Source organism: Sorex araneus, chromosome 1, assembly GCF_027595985.1.
Source record: "Sorex araneus isolate mSorAra2 chromosome 1, mSorAra2.pri, whole genome shotgun sequence".
In the NCBI taxonomy this organism is placed as follows: Eukaryota; Metazoa; Chordata; class Mammalia; order Eulipotyphla; family Soricidae; genus Sorex; species Sorex araneus.
Genome location: NC_073302.1, coordinates 300,695,769 through 300,712,634, shown reverse-complemented (window position 1 = coordinate 300,712,634; position 16,866 = coordinate 300,695,769). Strand labels below are relative to the sequence as shown.

At 46.8% G+C, this 16,866-nt stretch overlaps 1 protein-coding gene across 2 annotated transcripts in view; it reads left to right on the top strand.

The window, feature by feature from the left end:
* Positions 1-16,866, top strand: part of MSRA (methionine sulfoxide reductase A) — a 159,306-nt gene that overhangs the window by 12,320 nt on the left and 130,120 nt on the right. Inside the window, exon 1 of one of the 2 annotated variants that reach the window (XM_055132685.1) lies at positions 15,634-15,891. The exons of the other annotated variant lie outside the window; for it this stretch is intronic. The gene's annotated coding sequence lies outside the window, so the exon portion shown is untranslated. Of the gene's footprint in view, positions 1-15,633; positions 15,892-16,866 lie in introns of those variants that run through there. 2 annotated transcript variants of the gene reach the window in all.

Below are 16,866 nucleotides of genomic sequence, written 5' to 3'. Positions count from 1 at the left end.
GGGGTTACTCCTGGCTCTGCACTCAGGAATTACTCCTGGTGGTGCTCAGGGGACCAGCCCCTGTTTATATTTTCTTAATGGACTATATGAGATGCTGGGATTTGAACCCGGGTCAGCCGCGTGCAAGGCTAATGCCCTACTCGTTGTGCTATCACTCCAGCCCCTTTTTTTCTGCTTTTTGGGTCACACCCGGTGATGCACAGGGGTTACTCCTGGCTCATGCACTCAGGAGTTACTCCTGGCAGTGCTCGGGGGACCATATGGGATGCTGGGAATCAAACTCGGATCAGCTATGTGCAAGGCAAATGCCCTACCCACTGTGCTATCGCTCCAGCCCCTTTTTATTTCTTTTTTTAAAAAATTAATTTTTATTTTTCACACCGTGATTTACAAAGTTGTTCATCATACAGTTATTTTAAGCCCTTAGTGTTCCCACACCACCAGTGTGACCTTCCCTCCACCAGTGTCCCCAGTTTCCCTCTCAATCCCAACCTGCCCCTTTTCGCCTATAACAAATTTGTATTACGTTGCTTATTCCAACAAAACTTTAAGAAATGGTAAATAGAGTGATGAAAAAATAAATCAGTAAGAGCCAGTTTGTGAGTACTGCATGATTTTGACCTAAGTAAGAAAATTAAAGCCATTTAATACAATATAATAAAAGTCCTATTCTCATTTGCATATAAAAGTTTTCAACTCTAGAATATAAAGTGTATTCCATTCCATTTTATTTTATGCTTGGATCTCATTATGGTAATCATCATGTCTCAGCTGTCATAATAAAACTTTGAAAGCAATTCTGTGTTAATATATTGTGGAGTTTACATGAAATCAGTAAGGCCTATGTATGTCAGTTTCCCCCCTACACTTTATATAAGCAGTGTGGTTTACAAAGTTGTTCATGATGTTTCTACAGGCATCCAATAGCCCGACACCCATCCCACCGCCATCACACCTTCCCTCCACCACCGTCTCCAGTTTTCCCAACCACCCCGAAGCCTGGCACCATTGCAGGTTCTCAGTAACTTATTTTATGTTGCCTGTTATCAATAGTTTGTTAACAGAATGATCAAAAAATGTTTTTTTAGCAGAAAATTAGTGTAAATTTTTGTATCTCACCATGGAGCCATTAAGTCCTTGTGTGAAGGATGACTAAGATGTTGTTACAGGTTAAGCCTTCTGTGTTTATATTTTATTTTTTTTCAAACAATGTTTGATTTTATTTATTTATTTTTGGCTTTGGGGGTCATACCCGGCGATGCTCAGGGGTTACTCCTGGCTCTGCACTCAGGAATTACTCCTGGTGGTGCTCGAGGGACCACATGGGATGCTGGGAATAAACCTGGGTCGGCTGCATGCGAGGCAAATGCCCTCCCCACTGTGCTATCACCCCAGCCCCTGTTTATATTTTCTTAATGGAGATTGGTTGCCTTCTGCATTACATTCCATCCAGTCTGGTGTGCTGCTCCTGATTTATCAGTGTTGTAGAGTTTGAGATGTCCAGGAAGTTCAGAATTTTGAGCAGGGTGGTACAGATGAAGTTAAGTTTTTAACTGAGTGGCAGCTTTGTGGTGTGGGTGTGATGACCTGGGCTTCTAGAAGTAGAGAAAGGTGGGGGGAGGTAGTCCATCCTGACTCTGAGAAAGCCTGGAGACTTCAGTCACTTGCATACGAGCAAGTTAATTTCTCCGTAAGGTTTTTTCCCAAGACAATGGAGTCTGGTTGGGGCATGATAGCGATTTTGCAGGGTGGGAGCAAGTGGCTGCTGGGGCTATGTTTGGGTGGGCACTGGGCTGACCCCCCAGGGTGCCCCAAATGTCTCAGCCATGCACAGGTGTAAAAAAATTTTTTTTTTCTGCAGCTTGTTGATCCCTTTCATGGTTGTTGTTTTGTTGTTGTTGTTGTTAATATTTATTTATTTATAAGTCTCTGGAGCAAGGCTGGTAGAGCTTATAAAGTAGTGCCGGAGGTGGTTTGTCAAACTTTTATTTCTTCTTATCTATTTTTTTTTTTGAACTTTCTGCAGTGGCTAGGAGTTGCAGACTGTTCAATGAGGGTGGGAGAGAGAGAAAGAGTGCGCAAGCACATTCTTGCCTTGTTCCTGTTGTAGGAGACAAGCCTTTGGCTTTCCGCTCTCAGTGGGAGTTGGCTGCAGAGAGAGAAATGCAAGGGTGGGTGTCGCCAGGGCACAGAGACTCTCACAGCTCACGGGTCACCTGCCTGTATCTATCCTTTCTCATAGTTACTTTGTTTCAGCAGTATTTCGTTTAGCACCGGGAGGAAGCGGTGCTCAGGGCTTCCTCCCCTGCTCTTGCACAGGGGTCACTCCTGGTCGCCTGGGGCGGGGGTTGTGTAGTGCCCAAGATGGAACCTTTGTGGACGGCATACAGAGTGAACACCTTACTCGCTCTTTGTCTCTCTGGCACCAATTTTTGTTTTTAAAATATGGTTTTCTGATAGAAATTTCTTACACCCATATTGGGATATTTGATGCTGAAACTGACGCCAGAGGAATTAAGATCTCAGAATTAAAACCGTCCCTCTGCACTTGGGCTGCTAAGAATGTAAGGGATGCGTCTACTCTTGCTACTTGTATCCACCTGGGACCTGCCCCTTGGAGCCTGCCCAAGCCCTGGGGTACAGGAGCACGCACGGCCCCCAGCCCAGTGGCTGGCAGACTGCCTCTTCTGCCCCTTCTGAGCTCGACTGCTTCTCCTGGCATGAGCCCCCCACAGCCAGCTTGTCGCTGGTGCAAGCCTCCTCTCCACTCAACACCCTGTCTCTCTAGCCAGGACCTCGGAGTGGGACCTTGGCGCTTACAAAAGTGCCCCTGCAGCCCACAGGAGGTTGAGAAATTAACCACTGCCGGTGTCCTCAGTGACCAAATGTTCTCTCCTTCCTGGGGTCTTTTCGCAATGGTTGCTTCCAGCCTGGCTGGCAACCCTGTGTCCTAGGTGTGGGTTTGTCTGTGCTCTCCCTTCCGCCTGCCAGGGCCTCTTGACACCTCGCACCAAGCCACAGGCCCGGACACTACTGGTGCCAAGAGGAAAGTGGTACCAGGAAGACAGAGACGGGTGGAGGTCGGGTGCTGGGGAGAGCTTGGGAGGAGGTGATGCCCCAGTAGGCGTGGAAGTGGGCAGGGAGTGGGGCGACACTCCAGGTCACCAGACCAAGAGCACAGGGTTCAGCTTGAGAGCCTTCCCATGTTACCTTCAGGAAAGGGTTGATCAGGCATCCCAGAGAGGACTTGCTGTAAAACAGGGAGGGTAAAGGGGCCTTCATTAGAGCTGCTGCCCCCTACCCCAACTGTGCCCTAGACCTACAGCAGCTGGCTTAATACTCACTGGCTGTTGGGCCTCGTCTGTCTGTCTGTCTGTCTGTCTGTCTGTCTGTCTGTCTGTCTGTCTGTCTCTCTCTCTCTCTCTCTCTCTCTCTCTCTGTGTCTTTTTCTGTTTCTGTCTGTCTCTTTCTCTTTCCTTTTTTTTTTGTTTGTTTTTGGCCACCTGGCTGTGCTCAGGGCTTGCTCCTATCTCTGTGCTCAGGAATTACTCCTGGCTGGTTCAGGGGGCCCAGGGGAGGCCGGAGATGGAACCTGGGTTGGCCCTGGGCAGGGCAGCCGCCCTCCCCACTGGACTGTTGTTCTGGCTCTGTCCTCTTTCTTGGCTGAACCCCAGTTCCATGCACAAAGTGCAGGATCTCTCCCTCCCTCTTGGGGTCCCTCGCAGTCTGGAGCTGGTGCTTGTGTCCCCTCAGTGGCCACTGCCCCAGCTGCCCGCATCCCCCGTCACCGTGTCTTCCACACAGAGTTCACCCGCAGCCTTGCCAACCCACAACCCGAGGCTAGTCGCAGAGAGGCTACCTGGGGCTCTCCTGCAGGCTGAGGCCCAGGGAGAAGGAAGAGAAGGTGGAGGAGGAGGAGGGAAGTGGGGAGGATTAGAAGGGAGAGCAGGAGGGGAGAAGGGAGGAGGAGGGGGGAAGGGAGGAGGAGGGGAGAAGAGGGAGGAGGAAGGAGGGGGGAGGAGGAGGAGAAGAAAAGAGAGGAAGGAGGAGGGAGAGGAGGACAGGGAGGAGAAGAAGGAAGGAGAGGAGGTAAGGGAGGAGGGAAAGGAGGGAGAGGAGGTGAGGGGGGAGGGGAGCAGCTGCTGTGTGCAGCCCAGCAAAGAGGCAAGTTAACTTTCCATGAGGGCAGATGCTGATGACCCTCAGAGGCTGGTGGAGGCCAAGACTAGTGACCTGCTCCTCATTCTGGGCTGAGGCCCCTCCCCGAGATCTCCGGTGGCGGAGGAGCCAGTCCAGGGCCGAGTAATCAGGGGCCCCATGGGCCGTGGGTGTGAGTGCCGTGCGGGTGCTCCCCAGACCTTTTGCAGCCCCGACTCCCACCGGGCTCTTCTCAGAGAGGCCGAGGTGAGTCCAGAAGGAGGGCAGGCGTCCACTCTTTGTCTGGCCTGCAACCCCCCTGGCACCCCACTTCCCCATCTGGGACAGAGACATCGTTCGGCGAGCTGGGTGGGAGATGCCGTCCAAGGCCAGGCTGGGTTTCCCCGCCAGCTTCTCCCTGGACCACCTACCAAGGTGCTCTGAGCATGGAGAGAGTCAGTGAGTGTTTACTGAGCAAACACGCCCGCTCAGCAGGGTACTAAGGGTGATTTTCCCAGTTAATAATCTTCCCCTCTCGAGGAGGAGTTCACAGTTGAGTGAAGGAGACAGAGTCAGTCTGAGGAGAATCATTAGCAGGCGGTGGCACTCAGGTCAGATGCTCAAGAATGTGCAGGTGCCAGGGGGCCCTGAGGCCCGGGAAGGGCTCGCTCGGGAGCTCAGTTCCTGCTGCCCTCACGCCTCGTGCCTGGGCCCGGAAGCTGCCGCCACCACGGCCCGGCCCAAGAGACAAGATCTCTCATGAGCACACTGGGAGTGCCATGGCCACCAGCCTCAGCTCAGAGTCTGATTCCCAGCAAGCACATAGGCGAGCACTATCACCGGGAGTGCCGACCCCAGGGAGCATCACACCTGGGGGTGTGTCCCCGCAGGGCCCCCCCCCTCCCCCCCCCCCCCCCCGCACCCTGGGCTCTGCAAGGCCTTGCTTACACCACAGCAGTGTAGGCAAGAGAACGAAGATAAAATATAGCTAGTTACCAAAGAAGAAAAAAAAAGAAATGAAAACAAGAACCAAACCCAAGAATTTCCGCTCCCTTTTTTCACAGTGGTACTGGGAATCGAACCCAGGACTTATATCTGCTAGGCTCCGGCACGGGGGAGAATCCCCAGCAACAACAAGAAAAGAGTTTGGAAATGCTTAGCTATATTTGCTTTCTTTTTGTATGCATAGCATTTAAATAAAATTCAGACACATTTTTCTTTCATGGAAAGCAAAAATATTAAGTTGTATTTCCAGGGATTTTTTATTTTTTTTTTTTATTTTTTTTTTTTTAATTTTTTATTGTGAAAAGTTACAAAGTTACAAAGTTTTCAGGTTTAAATCTCAGTTATACAATGCTCGAATACCCATCCCTTCACCAGTGCTCATATTCCACCACCAAGAATCCCAGTATAGCTCCACCCTGCCCCCTCACACCCCAAACACCCCCACGCCCCTAGCCCCCCCACCCTAAGCCCCCCCCCGCCTGTGTAACTAATAAATTTCACTTTACTTTCACTTTGATTGCATACAATATTTCAACAAAACTCACTATTATTGTTTGGAGAGTCTCTCTCCAGGGATTTTTTAAAAGGACACCAAAGATTTCAGCTTAATGTCACAAGTAAAAATTCAATTTTAATAAATTATCTTGAATTTAGTCCATTTAAAATTCGATTTTTTTTTTTTTTTTTTTGCTAATTATTCTGTCGGAGGAGAGATTTCCATGGAGGTATTAGGATAAAATATTGTTTGGGGATCTGTGGCGCATTCCTTGTATTTTTTAAGTCTTCAGGGTATTTTAAGGAAAATTTAATTCATCTGATTTTGATCTAAGTACAATTTACTCACAATAATGGAGAAATGTTTGATAACCAGAGGAATCTATTGGTGCTTCTAGAACTTTCCTCCTGGGAAATATGAAGTCACATTATTTTTTTCTAAGAGTAAATCTCAAATCTACAATGTCTAATTTTTCTGCTTATTTAACGAAATCTGACTTTAGCACTGAAAAGGTCAGTTCAGACCAGTTATTTTTGCTTCCCAGTTTTAAAAATCTTTCTTGTAGAACCACTTCTAGGAAATCATTGAGACTGTCTTTTTTCCCTGCTATCTGACAAGTCTTTCCTGCATCCTTTCTTACTATCGCCTCCCTTCCTTCCTTCCTTCCTTCCTTCCTTCCTTCCTTCCTTCCTTCCTTCCTTCCTTCCTTCCTTCCTTCCTTCCTTCCTTCCTTCCTTCCTTCCTTCCTTCCTTCCTTCCTACATGGGTTTTGGGAAGATTTAAGATAATAAGACAGTTTTGATGTCGGTGAGGAAGGTGTCTATATTCTGCCATTTCAGCTCTGCCAGGAGCTTGTAGGTGGGTTGGGCATGTTTCTTGTTCTCATTTAAAAGGACTTTTTCTGGGCATGAGACCCTCCCCGCAGTGGACACTGAAGGTTGAAGAGGGCTTGGCTGCATTTTATCCTCTTGGGAGACCCGGAGTCCAGTGGCAGATCAGCAGGTTGTGCTGTGGGATGGGGTTCAGGGCTGGTGGCCGGCCTCCTGGGCTCCACAGCTGAGCTGCCTGGTCTTCTAGGGCTCCTGGAAGCCCAGGACACACCCCTGACCTGGCCTCTGGGAGTCTGGCGGGCTACCCACCCTTCTTGCTCCACAGGCCTCTGCCGCCCTCTGCCGGCCACCGTAAACGGCGTGCTCTGTGCAGCCGGGCCCGGGTGGCCCTTTGGCCGCTTCTCCCCACTGGCATCCTTTCACACGTGGTCAGACTCTCCAAGGCTCAGGCTGGAGGCAGGTTCCCCGCTCCCCCTTCGCCCCCACACCCGTTCAGTCCCAGCTCTGCAGTGGTCTGACTGTGTGACCTTGGCAAGGTGTGTGACCTTGGACAGACCAGTGAAACCTCGGTGCCTCCGTGTCCTGGACAAAAGACTCATTCTTCATCTTTTATAGCCCCATCGGAAACTGGCCTTCAGGGGCCATGGAGATGGCACAGTGGTTAGACGTCTGTTCTGTGTGCAGGCCCCTCCAGGCCTCACACACATGTCTCTGACCCAGCTCTGCCAGGGGTGGCCCCCTTGCCCCTGGTACTGCTGGAGTGATGCTGGTGACTTGGCAGTACAGGGCCCAGGCAGCGTTTAACCACCCGCCACCTTGGCTGAGTGTCAGCAGGCGCTGGGGGCCTCTGAGTACTGCTGGGTGGTGGGAAAGAGGGACACAAAGTGAAGCAGAAGGGAGCAGAGCAGAGGAGAGCAGAGGAGAGCAGAGCAGAGGGGAGCAGAGCAGAGGAGAGCAGAGGGGAGCAGAGCAGAGGGGAGCAGAGCAGAGAGGGGAGCAGAGCAGGGCAGAGCAGAGGGGAGCAGAGCAGAGCAGAGGGGAACAGAGCAGAGCAGAGCAGAGGGAATAGAGCAGAGCAGAGGGGAGCAGAGGGGAGCAGAGGGGAGCAGAGCAGAACAGAGGGAGCAGAGCAGAGCAAAGAAGAGCAAAGCAGAGCAGAGCAGAGGGGAGCAGAGCAGAGGGGAGCAGAGCAGATAGAGCAGAGCAGAGCAGAGCAGAGCAGAGGGGAGCAGAGCAAAGCAGAGCAGAGCAGAAGGGAGCAGAGCAGACAGAGCAAAGCAGAGCAGAGGGGAGCAGAGCAGGGCAAAACAAAGCAGAGCAAAGGCTGGCTGGCGTCCTTTTCCCTTACCCCATCCTCTCCTCCCCCCTGTCTGGTTCCCTTCCTTACTTTCAGTCGCGTGCAGTCCTTTCCTGTCTTGACTTTGCCCCTGAGGTTTGATCCTGTCGGGGCAGTATGTGGGTCATCTCAGTGTCTCTTTTAGGTCCGGCACAGTGCTGTGGTTGCAGTGACCGGGGCTACACTTTATTCCCACTGTGTGCACTGAAATGTCACTTCTTTGCTATTGAACCCTTGAAAACAAGAGTCCAGACTGATGTTTTCATGCACATCAGTTGTGAAATCGTCAGTTCAGATGTAAACACTGCCCATCACCACCTCCCACCTTGCCCTTGGAGTTCTCTCGTACCCCTTTGCCATCAGTCCTTCTGTTTGAAAAAAAAAAAAAAAGGTTTTAGGCACGGGTGGTGGTTTACAGTACTGTTAATGCATTGGGTTTCATGCATAACACAGCCCCTCATTACACCCTCCCCAACTGTCCACTGTCCCAGTGGCCATCCCCCTCCTCATTCCCCCTTCTTGCCCTGTGGTCAACTTTCTACTTAAGGCTGGCTAGTGGTTTTTGCTGCCTTTGGGCATTTATTATACCCCTGCTATCTCCCTCTGTATCCCAGAGAGCGTATTTTGCATCTGTCCCTTCTCCTTCTGACTCAGCACAGTATTCTCCGGAGCCATCCATGATCACATCTTTTCTTTCTTGGGGTGTGAGGGGATCACACCCAGCGATGCTCAGGGGTTACTCCTGGCTCTGCACTCAGGGATTACTCCTGGTAATCAGGGGACCATGTGGGGCGCCGGGGACCAAACCTGGCTTGGCTGCATGCAAGGCAAATGCTCCAGGGGCTGTACTATCTCTTCGACCCAGATATCATCTTTTCTCACAGATCCCAGGGTGTATAAGCACCATAGTTTCTTGATCCATTCATCTGTTTTCGGGCACTTGGTTGTTTTTAGCTTTGGGTTACCGTGAACCTTGCTGCGATGAACTTAGAAGTACAAGAGTCTTTTTGGAATCATCATCTTGGACTCTTGGGGTAGATGTTGAGAAGTGGAATTGCTGGGTCTTATGGGTACTTGATTTACCACTCTTTTAAGGAGTCTCCATATTACTTTCCAAAAAGTTGGACCAGTCAACATTCCCACTGGCAATGGGAATGCTTTTCCCACATGTCCGCCAGCACTCATTTTGTTTGTTGTGGCATGTGCCAGTCTCATTGGTGTGAGGTGATGTCTCATCAATGATTTGATTTGCATTTCCCTGGTGATGAGTGAGGGGGAACATTTTCCTGTATACCATTTGGCCTCCATATGTCTTCTTTGAGGAGGTTCCTGTTTCTGTCTCCCACCTTCCATTTTTTAACAGGCTTAGTTTTTTTTTTCTCTTATAAAGTTGTTCTCACTTCATCTTGGATATTTACCCTTTATCAGATCAGGTGGATAAATATCCTTGCCCAATTTGTGGGATGTCTTTTATTCTGGTACTCATTTCGTTTTCTGGGGGCTGTTTGCCACACTTGGCAGTGCTCAGGGATTACTCCTGGTGCAGTACTCAGGGATCACTTCTGGCAGACAGGACCATATGGGGTGTGGGGGATCAAACCTGCATTGGCTGCATGCAAGGCAAGCATCCTGCCCACTATACTATTGCTCGGGCTCCTGGTCCTCATTTCTCTTGTAGTGTAGAAACTTTGTGGGTGAAGTGGCATTTGTTTATATTTGCTTCTGTTTGCTTGGCCGGTGATGTTGAATCATTGAAGGTACTTCTTGCTTCAATGTCACGGAGTGTCCTGTTTATGTTCTCCTCAATATAACCTATGGATTCAGGTGTGGCAGGGTGGTCCTTAATCCATTTTGATTTGGCCTTTGACTTTTCTAGGTATGGTGTTAGAAATGGTTCTGCATTATTATAATTATGATTATGATTATTTTTGCTTGTGACCGGCTGGTTCATTAGACATTTGTGGAAGAGGCTTTTCTTGCTCCACTTCATGCTCTTTACACCTTTATTGAAGATTAACTGTCTGTATAACTGAGGATTGGTCTCTGGTCTCTGCATTCTCATTCCACTGATCTGAGAGTCTGCCCTTACTCCAGTTCCACACTGTTCCAATGACTACAGCTTTGTAGTAGAGTTTGAAGTTGGGGAAAGAGAAGCCTCCCCTTACCCAAGATTGATTTGGCTTTCAGGGGGGGTTATTATTCAATATGACTTTCAAGAATGTTTGATCTGTGTCTTTCAAAGATCTTGTGGAACTGCCTCTTGCCACCATATAAGCTCATTAATGGCCACGATCCAGAGATTCACAATTAAGTCTCAGAAGAGAGCAACAAGCTGCTGAGATGCTTCAGACTCCAAAGTCACCATCCAGTTAAAAAAACTTACCTCCAGCTGTATCACTGTCATCCTGTTGCTCATCAATTTGCTTGAGCGGGCACCAGTAAAGTCTCCAAGTGAGACTTGTTGTTACTGTTTCTGGCATATTGAATACACCATGGGTAGCTCGCCAGGCTCTGCCATGTGGGCGAGATACTCTTGGTAGCTTGCCGGGCTCTCTGAGAGGGATGGAGGAATCAAACCCGGGTTGGCCACATGCAAGGCAAATGCTGTACCCGCTGTGCTATCTCTCCAATTGTATCACACTATTTAAACTTTTAGAATTCCTGGAGCATACAGCCGCATTTGCGGCCACACAATATCTCATGCTCTGTACCACTGATATGCTAGGAGTAGCACACATTGGATAGGATGTAAAGTAGAAGGCAACCAATTTCTATTAAAAAAATCAGCACACAAGGTTCAACCTGTAACATGTTAGTAATCTCTTATACTCCAGGGTGACATACAACAATCCTCATACACTTTCTTTTAAGGAAAGAAACCCTTTTTTTTTTATCATTGTTAGAGAATTATTCATAACAAGCAATACAAAATAAATTATTTAGGGTCTGCTCCTGGGGCAGGTTTGGGTGGTGATTGAGAAAATTCAAAATAATAGTGGTGGGTAAGGAGTAATGGTGGGATTGGTGTTGGAATATTGAATGTAATAAATTATTGTGAGCAACCTTAAAAAATTCTCGTGGGCACTTTTATAGGGATTACATTGAATCTATATAATCTTTTGGGCAAGATCATTATTTTGACAATATTGATTCTTCCTGTCTATGAATGGAGGTGTGTTTCTATTTCCTCATGTCCTCTTTAATTTCTTGTTGCAATGATTTATAGTGTTTTTTTCTGTATAAGTCTTTAACAACTCTTTTGTTAAGTGGATTTCCAGGTATTTGATTTTCTGTTTGAAAATCAATTGTGACTGGGGTTGTTTTTTAAAATTTCTCTTCCATTTTATTATTTCATATATAAAATTCATGGATTTCTGCATATTGAATTTGTAGCCTCACACTTTACATATTTATTGTTTCTAGGAGCTTTTTTTGGTAGTCTTTAGAGTTTTCTAAGTATAGTAACATGTCTGCAAATAGTGAGAGTTTGACATCTTTAACTTTTTTTAATTTTAATTTTTTTGAATTGAATCACCGTGAGACACATAGTTACAAAGTTGTTCATGATTTAAAAGTTGTTCAGGTTTCAGTCATACAATGTTCCACCACTTGTCCCTCTACCCAAACGTACACTGGTAGTACGTTTCCCACCTGACATCTTTCCTGATCTGAATGCACTTAATATCTTTCTTGTCTATAAGGTGAGGACTTCCAGTACTGTACTGAACAGGAGTGGTGAGAAGGGCAACCTTGACTTATCCCTGATCTTTGAGGGAAGGCTCTTAGCTTTTCACCATTGAGTCTGATGTTTTCTGTGGGCATGTGGTAAATGGTTTTAATTACGTTAAGGAAATTTCCTTCAACTCCCATTCAGCAAGATCCAACATCCATATTTTAAAATTATGAATGGGTATTGGAACTTACTGAATGCTTTCTCTGCATTTATTCATACGATTGTATGATTTTTATTTTTCCTTGTATTGATATGGTCTTTTACGTTGGAATGTGAAGGAGGAAAGTCAGTATCTATCTGTTGACTTGTCTTTTCTTCCTCCACTGTTTGCTTTGTGGACTTTGGAGATCTTTTGTTTCGGTGGCTGTATTTTCTTGATAATTTGATTCCTTTATAACTATATTCTTACTTGATTTTAGTAACAATATTTATCTTACTGTCTATTTTGTCTGATCTTAGTATATCGACTTTGGCTCTCTTTGTTGCTGTTTTAATGACATATGTTTTATTTTTATTTTTGATCTTTTTGTATCTTTGTGTCTCTTGCAGATAATTAAATAAAATGCATATCAATTCATCTTTAATTGAAATCTTTAGTTCATTTACTATAAATACTAATAAAGTTGGATTTACTTATATCAATTTGCTATTTTCTGTGTGTCCTTGTTTTTTGTTCTTCTGATAAAGTTGGATTTACTTATGTCAGCTTTCTATTTCCTTGGCTCTTTGGGTCACACGCAGCGATGCTCAGGGTTTACTCCTGGCTTTGCACTCAGGTATGACTCCTGGTGGTGCTCAGGGACCATATGGAATCAAACCCGGGTTGGCCGTGTGCAAAACAAACACCCTACCCACTGTACTATTGCTCTAGCCCCAGTTTTCTATTTCTAATTTGTCTTTTATCTTTTTAACCTCTGTTCTTCCATTACTGCTTTTATTTTAAGTTAAATAAATATATCTTATTGGTAAACTATTTTCTTCTCTGATTTTGAATTTCCTTGTTTTTAGTGGCTGCTCTGGGGAATCACAGTTACCATCTTAATTTATATCAGTCTAGATTAGAATGATTCCAGTTTAAATTTCAATAGTGTAAAATTATATTAATATCAATGGTGTAAAAAACTTTCTGTTTATTTGTAGTTTTTTCTTTTCTTTATCCAGTTGTCACAAATCATATCTTTATACATGTGAATCCATCAACACAGGCTTATAATTACCGTGTATGCTGTTGTCTTTCAAACCAGGTAGTTAAAAAAGAGCTGTAAAAATATTTATGCTATCTTTAATATTTATTTCTCTACTACCTTTTCTCAAGAATTTTACTTACTCATGTGGATTTGTGGTAAACTATTCTTTTCACTGCAGTTTGAAGGAAAAATATTTAGTATTTCTATGGGGCTAGCTATAAGTCCTGCTAGCAATAAATTCTGTCTTTGTTTCCCCTAACTTGGAAATGACTTAATTTCGCCTTGAATTTTGAAGGACAGTTTTATAGATACAGAGCTGGGTCCATTTTTATTTCCTTCAGCATTTTTTTTGGGGGGGGGTCACACCCGGTGATGCACAGGGGTTACTCCTGGCTCTGCACTCAGAAATTACTCCTGGTGGTGCTCAGGGGACCATATGGGATGCTGGGAATCAAACCTGGGTCGGCCTCATACAAGGCAAATACCCTACCCGCTGTGCTATCGCTCCAGCCCACCTTCAGCATTTTAAATATCTCCTCCCACTGCTTTCTGGCCCTCCTGGTTTCCAGGGAGCGATCAAGGGTTCCTCCAACGAGGCCTCTCAACCCCCCCCTACCACCCCCCCACACACACACCAGCAACCCCTTCTCTCTTGCTGCTTTTAAGAGCCATTGTCTGTCTTTCAACAGTCTGAGTATAAATAACAAACCTGCTTTGGCCCCCATCCATGCTTCTCTGCACTGTTGGAAAGGATCATTAAACGGGGTCCTTCTGATATGCTTTCCCTCCACCCTCAGAGTACCTGCAGCACTTTCCCGGCTTACCCGCTTTATGATTTCTCAGTGTGAGGTTTTGTTTTTGACTCTATTGAGTGTATTTTGGTAGAGCTTCAGAGTGCTGGTCACGTGCTCCGTCCCCATCATGCATTCATGAATAGGTTTTTTGGGTGCCCGCCTGTGGAAAACTGCACGAGGCTGCCAGGTGTGCCCACCCTCAGAAGGAAGCCTGGCCACACGGAGTCACCCCTTTCCTCCTGGAGCACCGGGCAGGCAGAGACCTTCCTAGTGCAGACAAAGCCAGTGGAGGCCTGGAGGTGGTCTAGACTGGGGAGTTTCTCGAGCCATGGATGAGCATCTCATACTCCAGATGCCATGGGTGGATCCAGGAGGGGTTCATTTGTGTGGCTTCTCTCTTTAAGCATCAGAAGGCAAAGATTATTTCTTAAGCCAGGTGGATGCATGAAGTATGTTTTGAAGGCAGACTCTGTAGCTTCGAAACTCACACACACGACACATGAGAGTAGTACTGAGTCAAGCTTATAGGGGAGCGGGGACTGCTAATAAGAGTTTGGGTGAGCGGATGGCTAAGATGAAACTCAAGTTTTCCAAATCCGAGGGGATGCGTTATTTTACTCCATCTATCCTAAGTTATTTCCTCTTTTTAATTGATGTTTATATTTTGAAAATAGGGCTGGAGTGATAGCGCAGTGGGTAGGGTGTTTGCCTGGCACATGGCCGACCCGGGTTCGATTCCTCCACCCCTCTCGAAGAGCCCGGCAAGCTACCGAGAGTATCCCGCCTGCACAGCAGAGCCTGGCAAGCTACCTGTGGTGTATTCGATATGCCAAAAACAGTAACAACAAGTCTCACGATGGAGACGTTACTGGTGCCCGCTCGAGCAAATCGGTGAGCAATGGGATGACAGTGATACAGTGATTTTGAAAATAAATCTCCCTCCCCTTGATATTTGGTAAAATTGTGGGTAGGTACAGTACACACACACACACACACACACACACACACACACACACTCGAGTTTTCTTGAAAGTAGGTACCTGTGCTCAGTCAGAATGTTGCTCTTTCCATGGGGAAAAGCAGGACTTATTTGGGCAGACAGTCTGAATTTCAGTCTGCATGCCTCCTTCCCTGTTTCCCAGGGTCCTCTGCAGCAGGGAGCCAGGGGAAGTGAGCCTCCACAGAGCATCACAGAGCTCATTCAATTTCCACCCGGCTCTCCCCACGGGAGAGTGCGCACACAGCGGCCGTGCCTCTGAGGCATGTGGGCATTTCCAGGGAAGGCATCCTGACTGCCGAGCCGAGAGTGGCTTGGAGCCCGCCCCTATTGCTCGGGGAACACGTTAGTAATGATGATGAAAGGTAGGAGCCCATGAAATCTGTCAGGTGATTTGGCAGAAGCCGATACTGTTGGTGCCAGGATTTGGGTACCGCGCCCACTCGCCTGTTTTCAGATGGTCTAATTGATCCGCAAAGGACATCTTTGGGAGACAAGAATGCAGAGAGCCTGGCACAGGCTGGACCTTCGCCAAGACTCCTCGGAAGGTTGCTGTACTGGGAGCCAGAGAGAGAGAGAGAGAGAGAGAGAGAGAGAGAGAGAGAGAGAGAGAGAGGGAGAGAGAGAGGAGTGAGGGAGGGAGAGAGGCTGAGAGGCAGAGGGAGAGCTGAGGAAAGAAAACCAGGCAAGACTTGGCACAGCTCAGTCAAATCAGCTCCTTTTGTCTGCTTTCTCAGCTCGAGGAAAGAAAACCGTCCTGGGGTACAGAGAAACTCAGAACTTTTCGGTTTTCAAACTTAGCAGGCTTTTAAAGTCTCTTGGGCTATTGGAAAGTGCTGGTACACACACTGATGTTTAGCCACCAGTATGGAGGGAAATAAAAGGCTTTTTCAAAATGAAGCTTCCCAGTGTCCATGCCTTTGGGAAATACTGTACTTGATTTTTTTGCACGTGTGATTAGACCATGAGAGACAGGAATCATAGAGAAGATGGCAAGGCAAATTTCCAACTAGCAAACAATCGTTTTTCAACAAAATAAAGTTTGTTCATCAATACAAACCTGCTTTCCAATCAAATCCGACATCCTTTGGAAATGGGTCAGAACGTAAGTTTTTAGATTTTATTTCCTTTTTTCCCATTTGTAGACATTCACTTTTTTTTCCTGGAGCCCTTCTCAAATTTCATGCAGCCCAGCCAGGAAGTCAGGGTAGAAGTTGGTTTGTCCATGTGTCTAAGGAAACGGTCTCTTAAAGCCACCGCTGTGATTTCTGCTGCTTCACGCTGTCCTCCACTCACTCCAGCGATGAGTGACAACGCAGAGGACCAGAAAGGCCAGCTGGAGACACCAGACTCCGAGTGAAGGGCAAGCACAAAATGTGAGCTTGGTCATTATTTGTGTGTGTGTCTTTGCTCTGAACCAGATTTTGGAGGTGGGTGGGGAGGTGGGTGGGGAGGTGCGTATCTCAGAAATATGCGATTAGGGATTTCTCCCTGTGAGAGGGAATGATGAAAGGTAATTTGTAGGACATTGGCAGAGATGGCAGAGAGTGGTAGAGAATAGAAATTTAAATCTTCTGGGTGAGAAGGAGTGAGCTGTGTTTGAAATGCTTTAGAGAAAAAAATGCCCTGATTTTTAGTTGATTAGACTGTGTAATTATAAATGATGACAATAGCCTTTCAGAATGTTTTCAGCAGATGGAAGAACTAGAGAGTTAATCGATTTTCTTTTCAATACTACATGGGGTTTTACTGATGGGCATTAGATCTAATTTCTTAATAATCACTTCCTATTAGGCCTGGTGATGGTTGGGTTGTAATAGTTCAGCTCTTAAAAATCTGCTTTGTTGTCAGAGGGGTTAGCTGCAAGGCACGTCTGTTCGGGGACCCCCCTCACTGGCAGTAAGGATTCTGCTTCCACAGAAGAGGGTTTGAGTGGCAGGATTAGATTGGACCTGGAATTATGTATTTGCGTTTACTTTTGTATACTAAGAGAGTACAAGAAAATCTGCTGGATCCACACACGTCCTGTTCATTCTGGGCAGTTGGCAGGGCTGTTCTGGGACCCGGGCTTTTGTTTGGTCTGGCTCCTCACCCCTTTCTCGGGCATCCTGCTTGTTTGCCCGGGGGTCCGCATCACTGCACACCTCACCTGAGCAGTGCTGTGACATGGTCTTGATGGTCTCAGAATGGCACATCAGCAATTTTGAGAGTGGCGTTTCCTCTACAAACACAATGCAAAACTAGATGAAATCGTGTATAGGTATTGGAAGAGTTAAGCCGAAGTATTTCCTTCAACTTTTTCCCCTTCAACTTTTTTTTTTTTACAAGTCAGTATTTGCTCCTCTGTAAAC